Source organism: Desmodus rotundus, chromosome 6 (genome assembly GCF_022682495.2).
Source record: "Desmodus rotundus isolate HL8 chromosome 6, HLdesRot8A.1, whole genome shotgun sequence".
Lineage (NCBI taxonomy): Eukaryota > Metazoa > Chordata > Mammalia > Chiroptera > Phyllostomidae > Desmodus > Desmodus rotundus.
Genome location: NC_071392.1, coordinates 145,550,374 through 145,567,416, shown reverse-complemented (window position 1 = coordinate 145,567,416; position 17,043 = coordinate 145,550,374). Strand labels below are relative to the sequence as shown.

Sequence of the window (17,043 nt, the reverse complement as noted above, 5' to 3'; positions counted from 1 at the left end):
GGACGAAAGGTCAGAGCACTCCAGAATACGGGGATTTCCACATACCTGCATCTTAAGGTTGCATTTCAAAGCTCCTGCCTCATGCTTCTGTCTCAGAGCTAAGGGTATGGGGCGGGGGGATCAATAATCTTGAGGAAAAATTTTCCAGAGATGAATTCATACCAAACAGGAGCGGGGCTGGAAGAAGGGAAAAGCAGGCTGACCTGCACTGACAAGGGCTAATTGTTGTGACAAACTCAGCCTTGGGAAGGTGCGGCTCCATGGAGTGTGGGCACACCAACGTGGTGCCCGTCTTCATTAGTGGCACCACGGGGAGAAGATGGGCTTGTAATTGAGCAGTTTGCTGATTGGCCAACTTCAACCCACAATCAGGCATGCTGGGAAGTGGACATTAACTGGGGGCTTGGACAGCAGGAAGCCTGCCCCATTAGCATGGCTGGTGGCAGACCATCTTTTCCCTATACTCTCCCTGGGAGGGGACACCACACACAGTATTCTCTAGACTCCCTCTCACTCATTCTCCATCTACCTACCTCTCTGTTCCAATTTTCCTCAGCACACCTTTGCTAATGCAAGACGGCTGATTGACACTTCCACTGTTCAACATTCTCCCAAGCTGTAGTGCTGGGCGTGTGTTGGTTGGTGGCTTCTCTCCTCACCAAGTGAGCTCCCCGACCATCACAGTACCCAGCCTCCTCCCTTCCACAAGTGCACTTTTGGTTTTGTCCTGAGATATTCTCTCTCCCCCACTCTGTGGGATCTTGATGAGACTCTACAGGCTGCCCACATCCTTCTTTCCCTCTCATGCCTGCCACCCCCCATCCCCAAGAGGGAACTGGGTTCATCATCCAAATTAGGCCACTGGGACTCTTTTTTCCAAGACTTTGATTCTTGAGAAAAATGACAGAAAAAAAATAGTTGAAGCTAAATATTCTAGTAGCGAACTATAAATCAGACTGCTCATTTCCCCCCTGCTACCTAGCCCCCTAAGTTGTCAGATTCCTATCTGATTCTCAAGCTTTTGCCCACATCATGAGTCCTCCACTCTCCTGTGTTACATTCCTTTCTGCTTAAATTAAGCAAAGCGAGTTTCTGTTGCCTGCAGCTGAGTAACCCCAAGTGAGTGGGTATCCAGAAAAAGCACCCTAATGCACAGCGTGATGTTTATTCGCCACCTTCCTTTGCCTGCTCCCAGCAGGAAAACTTGGAAAAGGAAAGCAAATCATACTTGTGGTATACGAGAGGATAAATAAATGAGAAAAAATGAAGCATTATTACCAGTGAGTCTGGGTGTAAGGCCTGGCGTGAGCGCCTTCATCCCAGATGTTCTCATGGGATCTACTCGGAAGCTGCCTTCCCATGGGATACTCACTGAAGTCTGGAATATGAGAGCGCCTTGTCTGGCTCCTCTTCCTGCTCCACGTCTGTCAGGGGCCCCCACACTCACCTATGCCCTCGACCATGTGGGGCTGTTGGCTGATACATGCATAAACGTCACACAGCATCTAGTGCAGGAGGGAGAAACGCTACCTACCCTCTACTCCCCGGCCATGCTTTGGGCATGGTTTGCATTAGCTAGCCCTAAAGGAGAGTGTTGGCACGTCTTCAGATGGGTGTGCTGTGCATGTGTGTGTACTGTGTTGCCAAGCTACCCCAGGAACAACATATCCTCACTGCACTCGTCTCCTGCCCAGTGTGTCCCTGGTGTCTTTGTTGGGGGAAAAATACCCGCCTGGCCCTGTGGACACTCTAATGGTTTTTTCACCTATACGTACAAATAGGCCTTGGTCCTCAGTTAAGGGTTCAGAAGTTCCAGCAGCTGAAAAAGCTTCAATTCCAATCCTGTAGATTGCAAACTGTGTGCTCAGAATTCTAAGGAGGGAGCTAAAGCATGTGCCTAGCTAACTAGGATTTATACCTCTCACCAGGTATAAACATGCAAGGGCGAGAAGGATACACGAGGAGGGAGCTCACCATGGCTAGATCGGGGCGGGGAGAGGAAATTGTAAAACCAGGTCCTCTGCGACTGCACCAGCTTGGCCAACACACGTTCGTAACCACATCGGTGTGGGGCTTTCACGGGTTTGATTTGCTTCCAGCCCAATCCACTGAGGAGTTGCTCACGAGTTCTGTGGATTTTCTGCACAATTACAGATTATCGCCATGGCAACAATGGGACCACGTGACAACTCTGCTACCTCAGAGACCAGGAACAGCCACTTGCAGACACCGCACCACATCATCTTGTAATGGGACCCTGTGCCGTTGGCCTCACATTGTTTTAAGGCTAATCACTGCTTTTTCACAGATGTAGTTTTCCCCCACCCACTCTATTTTCATGATCTTTTAAAACAGTTTGGATTTGCTTTAAAGCAGTTCCACATTTGCCTGTGTTTATTTGGTCATAAAAAAAAGGTATTATTTGGGGGGTTGGCGGAAGGAAAAAGGAGGCCAAAACTGGATGAGTGGAGGCAGATGGGAGGCAACCAGCAGAGGAGAAATAGCTTTGCAGCTAGCAGATGGTTTTCTTGCCACCAGGCCCCTGAGTTGAAGCCCATGACAGTACTGAGGTTCTGGGTCGGCAACGCACAAGGCCACCCTGGCAACGAAAAGCTTGCTTTCTTTCAAACGAGTTCAATGCTTAGGTCCACTTTGCAAGCACAATGAGAAAGGGGGCCATTGGTAATTAAGTTGGAGATGTGATTGAGAAGGGGGACCAGGTAATATTTTTCTCTCTGGCAAAACAATCAATTTATTTTTCAGAAACTCATGCACATAGCCAAACCCCAGGCTCTTTCTGCCAAACATTCCCCCCTTAATTTTTTAACCTCTGGGCATTTCAAGGAAAATTGAATCCACATGTTTTTGGATTCATTTGCAAATGCAGTTTGCTCAGAGCTGTTTGATGACCAGTATGCCCTTTGAGTGTTTTTATGAGCTTAAACTTATTTTCCCCAAGCCTGTTGCTTCTGAACCAGGAAGTAGCATTTGGAGTCTGAGGCAGAACTCAGAACCGATCATTTTCTAAAGCCTTCGCCAGTTTCTCATGTCTCCTTCTGGACCCTGGTACAGCTAAGAAAAGGTTGTCGCAGAGTACATGAGAATAATTGAGAGTGACTTACTGTTTTTACAACTGAAATGCAGATCTGATATGGACACAGTCCAGTTCCTGGTTCACGTGGCTTCCCCATCTCTCCTTTACTGATGACTTTGGTGTGGAAGCAGATGCTTTCTTTCCCAGGGACATGTCTCCACCTGCGACATAGTTTCCTGATCGAAATAATGCTTCAGAGGCACAGTTGGGAGTGTAGAGTCAGCCCTTCCCCCAGACCGAATTGCAGAACACAATCTTTGTTTATTATAAGTGAATCATATTTGCAGAGTAGAAGGGGCCCCTTTCCCCTGCAATTTGGGAACGGTGTATTTTTTCCTAACTCAGCCCTATGATGCAAAATACAATTGACTTCCAGGAAGGTGGGAACATTATATGTAGGTGTTCCAGACATTATGAAAAAATATTTAGTGACAAGAGAGAAGAGTAACTGGGAAAGATGTTCAGGACAGGGAAAATGTCCCTGAGCCTGGGATTTTCCTGAGTTAGCTCTCAAGTTTCCTTCAAGCATGTTAGGATGGATTCCACCTACATTCCAGGACACTTTGTTAATGAGGAATTAGTCTGAGTCTCTGGATAAATATTTGTGAGCAAATAACATTCTTCCAGGAAGCTCATTTAATATGGTATCTATTTTTTCTTCCTTCTTTATTTCCTTTCACCAGACTTATGATCCCAGAGAAAGTTGCATTAAATTCACATGCCCTATTTTTAACTCTCATCTGGACTTCCTTTTTTTTTCCCCCTGTAAGTATGAGAATCAAGCAAGTAACGACCCTTTGTATTATATCCAATGGAAGGTCACGAGCTCAGGGAATTTACTTAAGTTCCCGGGAGAAGTCAGGCCATAAAAGATTCGTGTGCGTGGCCTTTGTGCTGTGCCATTTTGGCTGTCCATCCTCCTAAGAATTTTCACTCCCATTCTCCAGATAAAAGCAAGTGATACACGATAGAGCAGTTGCTTCAGTTTCTGTAGAGAATCTGCCCGTAAGCTCACAGTTTTGTTTTATTCTTGGCCCACCCAAATTAAAAACATTAATTGAACAGTAGAGATAGTTCATTTTATGGGCTTGCTGTGGTCAGCCACAGCCTATAGAAGAGAGTGTTTTAAATACAACATCAGATTGTTCTTTGCTAATGTTTAAATATTGCATTTTGTCTCTGGAATTTGTTCCTTAGAGTTTATGATGGAGAAGAGGAAAAGGAGAGGAAAAAGCAAGCTTATTGGTAACCTACGGTCAGCTATAGCAAGGACCTTGAACTCCAATGTACTCAGAGATCACGTAAATGGGTGATGGGCTAATCTGAAAGTCACTGGCCCTTCCTGTATGGGCCGTTGCTGCTCAAGTTGATTTCTGCCATATGGGACGATCTTTTTTTCTTTATGTGAACACATACATTTACATTTTAGATGAATTCTCCCGATTTGAAAATATCGGGGCTATCTTCCAAACTATAAGGCCGTATGGTGGGTTGAAGACACTAGGTATATGGGAGGAGTCATGCCTCCTCTAGGTGCCCAACAAGCTCAACAGACCAGCCCAGTGAGTGGAAATGCAGTCAACAGTGTTGACTTCCTGGCCATTTCTAAAACTCCTGGTCCCGATGCCCCACTGTGATATAAGGTTGCCACTCAGAGGAAACCATGGTTGTATTCAAGATGTGGGGAGAAGAAGGGGAAATGGATCGAGAGGGCGCAGGATGGATCAAGCACCCTTTTCATGGCCTCCACCCTGATTTGAACAATGCATTCATGTATTCAGTTGATAATATTTATTGAGTACCCTCCCTATATCAGCACCATATGGGACATTAGATGTGCGCCAATGACAAGTTAGTCATTGCTGCTGTCTGCACAGACCAACATCTGTGGGGCACACAGACATTGATCAAACAATCGCGCGAATGGATGGAAACTGTCCCGTGCAATACATCTTCCAAAGGAGAGGTGTGGGCTATGATAACATTTGGAGAGTCTGATGTGATCGGAGTGCTGGAGAAAGGAAATAAGGCTGAGCCTCTGATTGGCAGGGCCTGGCACTGGCCACAGCTCAGCTGAGTTTTCCCAGTTTTCCCTGGAGAGAGGGAGTTCTTAAGGGCTGGATAAAGCTGAGATCCTGGCTGAGAAAGGCTGCGGAAGCTGGTACTCACCACCAAACAAATGGCCCAGAGAGTCCAGAGGAAGAGCCATAAATCGGCGACCTCCAGTTTCCATTACTGTGAACCCTTTAGCCCCTAGAGCCAAACAAAAAAAGTAAATAAATTCCCAGAATAGAACTGGCTTTAAAAATAAAAGAGGAAATGCTTTCTTTTCTTCAGCCTTCCCGTCTCCCATCGCCCTTCCTCCCTGTGGCCTGGGTTCTGATGCAGGCCTCCTGCAGGAGCTGGCACTGTTGGCAGAGATTCCGTTACCGGGAATCTCAACTCCGCAGCGCTCCTGCTAAGCACCCCTTTCACATGGGGCCTGGTGACTCTCACTTGATCGCTGTATCCCAGTAATCCTGCAGGTTGTAAGGAGAAACACAGGAGGGGAATTCAGACAGGAGTGAGTTTGATGTTAAAGCTACTTCCCGCAGAGAGTGTAAAGAGAGAGAAGAGCAGGGAACTGGTGCAGACGGCTTGGCCTGTGTTTGCTAGATCTTCCCTCAGTTTTGGATCGATAAGGAGACTAGAGATCAGAAAGACACAAGATCTCATCCAGAATTGGAATCCCCCTAAGGTCTATCGTACAGATGGGGAAGCATGCTCAGTCCCTTCATACAGAATGCAGGATGTCATGCAAGTCAATTAAATTCAGTGTCTCAGTCTCTCTGGCAGCAAAAAAGCAAAAGAAAAAGGGGGGGAGGAATGATAATTTTCATGCATTGAGTCCACAGGAAACAATAGAATCATAATGTTGGAAGTGACTTTAGCTCAATCACGTGGACTCCCAGCTGACGAGGGAATCCTCTCTCCTTCACCTCTGCCCACTGGCCACTGATGCTCCTTTTAACAGGCTCATTGGTGCAGGTGAGGGAAGGAGCTTACTCCAGAGCTCATCCATCCCACCACTGCACAGCTCTGGGTTATGCAAACTTATTTTCTCTATGGAGCCAGAACGCTCTCCTCTAAGCTTCACTGAGGAGGGAGGAAGTGCTCCAGTTGGTCCTTAGATCCAGCGTGGCTTAGTCCAAGAGCTGCCAATCTACTGGACATCCTGTTACCGAAAGCCCTGCTTTCTAATACAACTCGCCAAGGAATAATCCATCACGCATAACTATACAGAGAGATATGTGCACATATATCTGCTGTAAACACACACATAAACTATCTCAGGAGCAAAGTAAAAGCATAAAATCAGCTGGCAGAAATGGCCCAACTTAAACAGGGCATTAAGTGGTATTAACGGGCCAGGTCTAGAAAGGATCAGAAATTCCCAGCTGAATCAGAGATTGATATCAAAGACTCAGAGATACCTCAGGGCCAGCATCTCCGGGGAGGATTGGGGCTGATTGGAACTGAGGCTGCATCTCTTCCCTGTGCATCTGAGCGAACACTTAAATCTCCAAAGATTAAACTATAAAGAGAAATTAGTTTATTAATAATTCACAGACTTCAAGGGAAAAAAATGTCAAAAGCATATGCTGGGGAACAAAGCTGATTTTATTTTTCCTGTTTAGAATAGAGCTACATGTAGAAAAGTTGAAGCCAGGCTCAAAAACTGAATTGGGGTGTTTTTTTTTTTCTTGTCTTCATGTTTTTAAAGAAATGTTTCTAATAAAATATATGTGAGCATTTAGTCTGATTTTCTTTTGCATACTTCAAGTTTTTCAAATCCTATGAGGTTTGTGGGGAGTGTCAAAAGCAGAATACTTTACTCAAGACTTTAATAGGTTGAAATATTTTCATGGTGAAGTTACTAGCCAAGCCTACTTAATTGGAGTGTGTGAATTCAAGGTGACATACTCCAAGAATGGGTGTGAAAAAAAGAAAGGTTAATAAAAATCTGGATTTAAAATGATTTGACCAAATCCGTTAAATGAACAAGTCACCCTCCAAGAAAAACCTCTCATTAACGTGGGGATTTGGATTCCTTTTTTCTAGGAGTCTACTGGACTAAGATGTCCTTGAGGACAAGAATTCTTCCTCATTTCTCTTGGCATCCCAGGATTCGATCGTGAGCCAGCTACTGAACTACCTCAGTTTCCCCAACAGTCTGACAGAAAGAAACACAGGTGGGAAGGAGAATACGCACATCCTACCACTTCCCGGACAGGCTGACCTCATGTTTAGAATGCCCTTCACCTTCCTCAAAAGAAATGCTACATATGTGCTGGGCAGGTGCACAGGTTCACTGCATCCCAGCCTCTCCGTTCCCTCGAAGATGCTGCTCCTGGATTATTCACTCACTTCTACAAAGTCTCTCCATCCAGTGGGTCATTGCCATCAGCTCTTGAACCATCTCTCACCGTCATAAAATCTTTGACCCCAACACTCACGTATCTACAATCCATTTTCTTAGCTTCCCTGTGAAACAAACCCCATTTTTAAAAACTGTCCTATATCACTATTTTCTTTTGTAACATTTCATTCTTTCTTAAACCCATTCTAATCAAGATCCTGTCTCCACGACTTTCCGACAAATAACTTGCCATTATCTGAGATTGGATTATATATTTACATTTCGGTTTGTTCATTGTCCATCTTATTAAAATGTAATCTCCGTGGAAAGGACTTAGGACTGAACAGGACTGAACTTTATTGTTCATTCGTGTGTCCTCAGCACAGGGCTGACACATAGGGTCTCAAAAAATATTGGTTGTATAAATAAATGAACAAAAAAAGGTGCTATTTCATATTAAACTCGTGTGCAATCCCAGTGATAGCCCATTGATGGACAAACAGTATGTTAATACATAAAGTGACTGCTGAAAACTCTCTCTGAACAGTCCCTTGGTGGGAAATGGCTGTGGGGAAAATCTTCCTCCTTGGAAGCAGAGCTTCAGGCTCCAAACCTCCTCATGAAGGACAGTATAAGTATGCAGTAGGCAGTAAATAAATGTTGACTTGATGTCCTCACAGCATATGACAATTACCAAAAATGCTACTGTAGAATTTTTTGGCTAAGTAGTATAATTTTGGGCAAAGGGAACACATCTTGAACACTTGCTGAGTTGCTCTAAAAGTGTAGCAAACCGTGCGGCCCCAGGCTCGGTCCTGCAAGGTGATGGTGAGGCAGCTGCCTGTTCTCAGCATGGAAACGCTTCTGAGGACCATCAGATTAGCTGTCACTCTTTTGTGACAACAATTCCCTGAATCCAATTTTAATTCCTCATCTCTTTGCCTTAGGTCAGGGATGGCAAAGAAACTATATCTCAGGTGCCAAATCTGATTGAGTCATGCATCACATATTTAATTTGACAAATATTTATTGCATATTTACAAGTAAAAGGCACTGTTGCAGATGCTGGGAATAAAAACAGTGAACAAAACAGACAAGAGTCCTGCCCTAATGGAGTGTACATTTTAGGAGTTGGTGGTGGCTGGAATAGCAGTAAAGACTCTGTGATCTATTAGCAATGTCTGCTGTGGGTGCAGAGAGGGGTGTGGCAGCCCCCGATACTAGCCCAGGCTGTGCCATTTTCTTCATAATGCCCACTTAGCTCTCTAGCTCAAGCCATTTGTCTCTGAATATGACTTAACCTGCACTACAAGGTCAGCCATACTCCAGACTAGAAGTGTACAGGTGAGTGCTAATTAAAGGGAACCGAGGACGCCTATGTCAGTGGCTTTTCTTCAAGTCAGTGTTTACTGCTAAGCTCAGTTGGACATTTCATTGGGTCCCAGTAGCTGTTTTCTTGCTTAATTTGTTGTAATTATATTATGGCCTTATCTCCCAAAGCGTTCTATCTTTTCACCTACCTCTTAGTTCCCATTTTGGTTCCCCTGTTTACACACCTCCTCGTTTATCCATGCAAGAAAATGTTTACTCAGAAGTTACTTTCATGCCATCTAGTTTTAGGCACTCAGAAGGCAGAGCTGGGCAGAACAGATATAACCCCCGATATCAAAGGAATTTATATTCTAGGAGCAAGATAGAAACAGGCAAATTTATAAGATAATCTATGTGACTGGGGTACTAACAGGATAATTTAAGTAGCGTGATCCGGGGCGCATAATCCTAGGAGGTGACATGGGAGGGAAAGCCTGAAGGATGAAAAGGAAGGGAGAAAGCACAGGAAGGAGTACATCTGGCATGGTAAGTCCAAATGTCCTGAGGCAGAAGCAAACGTGGCATGTTCCAAAATCATTATGGCTGGAGTATAATGAATGATGGAGAAGTAGTGAGAGCTGGGGTAGAAAAGCAGGCAAAAACCAGACCAGGGGAGTTTCTACAGCAGAGTGAGACGGTATTTGCCTACCTGGGATTTTGGCCCACTTCCTAGGACCAGACTTTCTAGGTACCACCATGGGCCATCCCTGACGTATCCTCCCAAAGGCACCTGGGATCAGCCATGTCCAGTGACAACAACTCAGTACAGAGACCTCGCCATGCCTCCCTCCACATCTTTGTGGAGTCTGGTCTGAATCCTGCAGTGGGCATGCTCTGGTCTAACCCACTTCCAACTCAAGTCTGGTGCAGATTCCATTGCTCAATACTTCCCTTGCACCCCGCTCCTCAGGTTTCCAGATTTCACCTGATTAAAATCATCATCTGGATGGGAAAAGGATGCCTCAAGAGGATTTGTTTCTGACAATCACCTGAAGCACTTAATGACAAAGCAGCCTCACTTACAGAGTGGTCCCAAGCATACACCCCAGGGGCAGTGTTATAGCAAGGCACTAATTACCCTTTCCAAGAAATTGCATTATTTCAAAGATTTAGGGCAAAGGGGCATTGACTATCAAAACTCAGTTTAAAGAGGCTTCTTAACAGGAACAGCTTATTCAGTGACTTGAGAGCTCTGTGCTAAGACCCTTGTCCCCAAAATGTCCTTACCACCTGTCATTTGGCCTGATATTCTACTGTTAGAGCCAATCCTTTGGTTCTTAAAGGTTGTCCAGTTTATTAAATAGAAATATTCTCAGAAGAGTCAACATTTTAAGCCATTATTAATTGTGCCTTAGTTTCCTCTCTCTCACTCCAAATTATTTTGTGAAGCTGCCTACTCTACCACTTCAATTCCTGCTCTCATCAGAGCTCCTGATACTTTATTTGTCTAGTTATCTTTAACTTATAGTTTTGCCAATGCCTGGTGCTGTGTGCTGTGTGGATATTATTCCCAAAGTACAGATAGGAAATATCTAATCTATGAATCCCATTCTTTAACTCTTTAGTGATATCTAACTGAATCGGGACTTTCAGAGTTCAATTTCAACGGACAACACATTGAAAAACTGGAGAGGAATACAACGAGGTGAGTGAATGAATTTCCAGAGTGCCAACGACTTTGAGACAGAGCTGCTCTGTTTCTCTAATGGCATAGATGTGCCAGAATCATAAATCGCAAGCTCAGTACAGATTCCTTATGTAATTCAAGTGGTTGCGTTTAGCACTGGCTTCCATGGAGACAACTGAAAGATCTGCCGTAGCACCAAGCCGGACTACATCTTCAGAAGAGTGTTTCTGTGTTGGTCTTCACTGGGTGAGTGTCCTGGAAAGTGCATCGTGGGCCCTATGGTTTCCACAGGGCTGCAAAATTTGTCTTAACACTGAAGTGAGAACAATATAATACACAGAGATGGGAAGAAGGTAAGTCCCACCCCTTGAGGCAGCTGACCAATAGAGTGGCTCTTAAAACAATGAAATGATGTGTAATTCTAACCTAAAAATTGATTCTGGTATTTTTGAATTAAAAAAAAACAATTAAAAAGAAAAAAACCATGGAGATAAAAGAAGATATGAGGAAAAGTGCAAAACAGGAATCCATACCAATGAGGACAAGATTATGAAGGTCTCCTCAGCAGCTAAAATGTTGGGCAGTTACAAATTTTTTAATATATTGACCATTGATACCAGCATGACCTCACTGGAGAGCTAATATTAGTACAAAAGGATAGGTCAGTGTCAAAAACAAAGCTGGATTCCCGGCACAAAGTACCTCGCTTAGCCAACTTTGGTCCACCTCAACAAAACACGAGCCCAGGCAGGACACAGGCTGCCGTTCCCAGTTAACAAGCCTCTGGTTGGTACACTTCGGTGTCAAGAAATGGTCACCCATCTGCGGAAAGACAGCCAGTAGACACCAGTGTCCCATTCATACCTGTCATACCTATCTTGCATACAACCCAACCCGCTCACTTAGCAATGTCACCGTCCCAGGATTGGTCATATTTTTCACAATCCCTGCTTATCTTCACGTAGTGCCAGCATGGCCACCTTTGTAGGGAAGCAAACCAGGGAGAGGGCTCACTACCTCTTCTCCCTAACTGAGTGATGTAATGCAGGCCACGGCATGTTCTCCGGTGATCTGAAAACGTGATGCTGGCCAAGAGCCAACACTGAAGGCCTCCGGTGGATGAGCTTGGTTTTCCATGTGGATCTGTGTTGACTCCCAAAGGATTGTGCCCACTGAAAGCCAGTGGGCAGCCACGGGTCAGCCAGTGAGTGGTTGCACAGCAGTGGGGTATGCACAGCACACAGCAGATACCTGCCAAGGCAACTGTTTGTTTACCTCCCCTTCAAATAAGCTTTGGCAGAGATGGTCTCAGGGGGCTGTGCGTATGAAGAACGTCAAGTGCTGAAATGAAACTTGACTTCTGACAAGCTCCCCTTTTTCCAGTTTTTATCTCTTTAGCAACCAGAGTCTGGATCAATTCCCAAAGTCGGTGTAAAGTTCAGAGAATAAAAATCTGGTAGAGTGAACCAAACTAATAAAATTGAGAATGCAAAATACCCCCCCACACACACACACACTGATTCTAGCAATTGGGGGTTTTCCAGGTCCATTAACAGAAGCATGTTATCATTTTTTACCAGAGGTCAGTGTTAAAAGTCCCCTTGCTGCTCCAGACCTGTGCTCAGAAATTTGAAAGATGGGGAAGCTTGGCTTGGCTCATCCTATTTAATTTGCACTATGCCTGGATCTGTCAGGTTCTAAAGAAAGATACAGCCCAGGAGATTTGGGAACTTCCTAATGTGAGTCAAGTTGGCAGCATGCACACTTGGCTTCCACCGATTGCAGCTTCAGTTTCTGACCCCCAGGAGGCCAAACCCGCAAGAGGGAAACGTGTATAGTAAATATTGAGACCTACGTTCATAAAGAAAGTGCCCCCGCGCCCCTTTCATGACACCGGTTCCCGTTTTCTGGCACAGTCCACTTTCTAGCGCCAGTGCCTTCCCTACAGCATAGAACTGAAGAGGTATATCAAACCCACATCAACCCAAGTGCCCAACAATAGAGGAAAAACAACGTGGCCGCCATAAGACTGAATATTGGCAGCCCCTGTAAACCATGGCTTGGGTATGATTTAATTACATGAGAAAATGCTTAAAATGCTAAGCTAAAAACTGAGATGCAATGCTGTAATTTATAGTATGATTACAGAAAAGTGTAAAATGGTTATTTGTATACGGTGAGGTTTAACTGTAGCATTGATTTTCAATATGTTTTATGAGATGAGATGATAATTATTAATGTGTGTTTGGCAGGGGAACTCCATCCCTTTAACCGCCCTGACTCTCTCAGAAAGAACTGAAGCTGCTTAGACAGATTGTCTCTAGAAAACAGAGACAGAACCACAGTGGAGCTACCTTCCCACGGTGGGAGGCCCAGGGGGATGGGGAAGCTGTTGGCTGGAACAGGGCAGTGAGATGAGCATATTTTGTTGGGGACAGGGTGAGAGAAGGGGAGGGAGAAGGGAGAGGAGGGGGAAGAAGAGGAGGAAAAAGGGAGTAAAGAGAGGGTGAGAAAGAAGAGACGGAGAGAGTCCCTGAATGTTTTCTGATATAGAGAAGAAATGATGGGGGGGAGGATATTTAAATAAGAGTTCCCAGGTTTTGAATTCTTCAATGTCTTTCTACATTTGACAGACATGCGGGTGGAGATGGTTACTGCTGGCCGGACCACCCGTGCTTCTTGAAATATGACCCTGCTCTGCGGGAGGGGATATCACACTTTTATGAGAATTACAGGTTTCCTAAAATTTCCACAGTGGGTATGCTTTACTCTTATACTCAGTGAAATCAATCAATCAATCAATCAAAACTGGCTTCTCCCAACAATTTATTTGGTTAACGAACTGGGGCTACTCTTCTTGTTCATGGTAAGTTACAATGGGTCTTCACCCTTAAACCTCAAGGCAAAAAACAATAGTTAGTTATTTTTCTAAATCAATCAATTCAACATTTATTGAGTACCACCTCCGGGCTAGGCACATTGGAGTGTACATGAGATACAGTGTTGAGCGAACCAGCCATAGCCCCTGACCTTGAGCGGGATCAGAAGGGAAGAGGCTGAAAGAGCATCTCTAGGACCATCGGGGCAGCGTGCCCAACCAGCCCTGGATGCTGGAAAGGCCTGTCCATCCCCTCCATATTCCTTGGAAACTGAGAGACAAAGTCAAGGTAGAGAGTCCATTCTTAGTTAAGCACTGCTATACATCAAATTTAGTCCAGGGCCAGTGGCATTAAAAAAGAAAATCAAAATTCAAGACAGTTATCTTAAGAAAAATAAAGTTCCTATTATTCATTATAATGCAATGCCAAAAGAATGAAGGTTGTGAGATGAACTAGGGGTGGGTAAAGAATCCCTCCCCCCACTCCGGCTATGTAATTTGGAAGCTATTAAAACCCTCTCACCCTTTCTTTTAATGCATTCGTTACAGAGGAGCAGTTGCCCAGAGTTTGTCAGTAACAGCTCAGCATATGCAGAAAATCAATCCCAAACAAAGTTCAAAGTAATCCTTTCAAAGTTCTGTTCGAGGTGACAAATGGTCGCTAATGAGTGATGGAGGCCCTCTCCTCATTTGACTGACAGGTGAAAGGATAGCTGACTGGGGAAGGACCACCTGCTCACCCCGGCCCAATTAGGACCCCCAACTGTTTGCAGTAACATGAGATTCACATTAATAGATTCCCCGTCTTAATCTGCCCCAGAAAAATCCAATGTGAGATGGAAACTCTGAGGAATGATCATAAAATAAACTGACATGGACTGTTTCAACATTTCCATAGCCTAAGGCTGCCAACGACTCCTCCTGCTTTCTCTTCAAATGCAGTTCCCCCCCAGCTGCCTTTGAACTGTGCCCTTTACCACCTGCCCACACACCTTTTTGAGAGAGACGTGCCAGGGTTTTATTCAATTCCAGCCAGAACTTTCTGTCCTCACTGACGTGGGTCAACTACTACACTTGATGGGTGCTCGCAGCTCCCACAGAGGACTGAAGTGCTTTCCCCAGACATAAAAACTCTTACTGAATTGGAGCTGACCTTCTGATCTTGGATAAGAATAGCTCCTCGTGTTTATAAAACTCCACATCTGGATCTGGGTGGAATTGGTTGTTTTTTATGTTGTATTTAAAGGTGGAATTGGCTTTGCATTTCAGTGTTTTTCTCCTTTACGTTGAACTTTCTGGATTGTCAGAAAAGACTGCTTATGTCCACCCCCGAAAGACATGCACAGGAGTAGTCATGAAAGCTTTGATTGTGACAGCCCCCAACTAAACCATACACATATCTGTCAATAAGGGAATGGGGAAATAAGTCGTGGCACGTTCACACAGAGGAACACCACAAAGAAGGGCTGTGGTAAGCTGACTAACGACACCCCCAGAGATGCCCACATTCTAATCCCTGGAACCTGTGCATATTACTTTGCAGAGCAGAAGGCCATTTCAGGAGAGACTAAACTAAGGATTTTGAGATGAAGAGATTATCCTGGATTATCTGGGTGGGTCCTATGCAATCACAAGTCTTCAGGAGAGGGAGGCAGAGAGAGAGAGAGAGAAAGAGAGAGATTTGACTGAAGTGGAGGAAGAAGCCATGTGACCACAGAAACAAAGAACAGGATGATATAGCCAGAAGCTGAAAAAAGCCCACACCTGTAGAAATGGAAGAACCAAGGAATGGACTCACCCTTGGAGCCTCTAGAAGGAACTGACCCTGTTGACATCTTGCCTTTACCCTCATAACACTCATTCTGGACTTCTTTCCTTCAGAATTGTAAGAAAATAAATTTATAACGTGGTAAGCCACTGAAGTCAGTGGTAATATGTTAGAGCGACAACAGGAAACTAATAGAGGGCTCGAGATCACTACTCCTGTTTGCCCTCTGATCCTTTAACTTCTATCTTTCCCCCCATTTGCACCACACCAGCTGCACGACACAGGGCACACGGGAGTCCTAAGGCCCAGGGCCATAGGGCACGCACATGGTTAACCGGTGTGGGCCGGGGGCACGGTGGCCTCCACCCAAGTCATCCTCAGGTTCCCTCTGGGCATAACCAGGACAGTCCAGGTAAGAGTTGATAACATTTTCCTGCTACTAAAACCCAACTTTCAAGCAGTGAAAGAAGTTGCTAGAAGAGCTGCCAGAATGTTTTGGGCATCGTCATTCCTACACGGGCCCAGAAATTGCCTGGGCAGGAAAGCCACATATTTCCACTGAGTTATGTCTACGGCATACAACTCAAACCCCAAAGTAAATGTTCCCACTGTGGCTTAACTTATCTGGTTTGGCCACCGATAAAGATCCAATTTTCTGGTGGATTGTCAAGTCTCCCTGCCGCTTTGTGGCAATTTGAATGTTTTATTCATTCATTCACTCACTCATTCAATACTTATTGAGCTGTGACTCTGTGTCAGGTAAATAGGAAGTGGAGGAGAGTCGGAAAAACTGAGTTTCCTGCCCTCAGGAACTGCTGACAACCTGCTGAGGTATTTCTAGAGACTGGCTACAGGGGTGAGAACTGAAGGACCAGCTATTTGGGAGCCGCTGGTCTTCCAATGTGGACCATTTCTCCCTAAAACATTAGATAGTGAGTGCTCAAAAGGCAGTGTGTTGTGGGTAGCAACTTGGTCTTAAGTGCCGTTTAACTGGCAATGCCACAGGTTAAGTGCTCAATAACATGCAATGAAGAGGGGGATGGGGTGGAAGGAAGGGAGAAGGGAGGGGAGGGGAACAGCAGGGAGGGACAAACTTCTGGATGCACCACCTCCACCACCACCACCACGGGTCTTCTGTTCTCAAACTGTTCTTCCGATCTGTGACTCCTTGAGACCAAGGGCTACATTTCATTCATTTCCAGGATGCCAACACCCAGCACATATCCGCACTTAATAACTTTGGATCCATGACGATTCACAGGCACCATTCAACCTGCTTGACCTCCTCTTAGCGCCCCTAGTCCAGGTCAATCCCCCAGCCCCAACTTTTACCAAGCACAGCATCAGCTGGGGGACTAGGGAGCAAGCGAATATTAGCTCTTTAGACCAGTGGATGAGTGTGTCCTGTGGCCAAAGCTGACAGGGTGTGAAGGGAAAAAAATGAATAAGGGCGAACTGGCCCCAGGTACATACAGCAACGCTTGGCCATTTTTAATTGCCAGCGTGAATATTTATAGGGGAAAGAGTCAGACTAAAAACAACAAACAAAACAAGGAACAAAAAACCCCCTGAAAGGTAGTGACAAAATCTGTTTCTTGCTGGTCTCAGAAAGAGAAAAGCAGCCTGGGTCTCTGCGTCATTTAAAAGAGTTAATCGATTCACACCAGACAGACACCAACAGTGAAGTTCTCTGAGGAAAGTTCGGGGACCTGAGGAAAACAAGGTTTCCCAGCTGCTGCTGTGCTTCCGAGCTTCTCAGAGGAGCTCTGCTCCACATCCCCTCCTTGTGCGACTGTTCAGGCTCTTCGCTGTGAACCAGGGACTGACTGGGAGGTGTGACTTCCCCATCAGTTTCTCCTCTCAGGAGAAATCGGAAATATGTCCTCTCTCTTAGCCGCCTGACAAT

General features: G+C 45.1%; 1 long non-coding RNA gene across 2 annotated transcripts in view; it reads right to left on the bottom strand.

Annotated features, from left to right (window-relative positions):
* LOC128781259 (uncharacterized) overlaps window positions 1–17,043 on the bottom strand; it is a 163,414-nt gene that overhangs the window by 87,650 nt on the left and 58,721 nt on the right. The window contains exons 3-4 of one of the 2 annotated variants that reach the window (XR_008427213.1): window positions 5,264–5,347; window positions 3,123–3,255 (exon numbers count right to left, since the gene is read on the bottom strand). This is a non-coding gene — a long non-coding RNA (uncharacterized lncRNA). Of the gene's footprint in view, window positions 1–1,372; window positions 1,559–3,122; window positions 3,256–5,263; window positions 5,348–17,043 lie in introns of those variants that run through there. The other variant, XR_008427212.1, reaches the window with a different exon arrangement.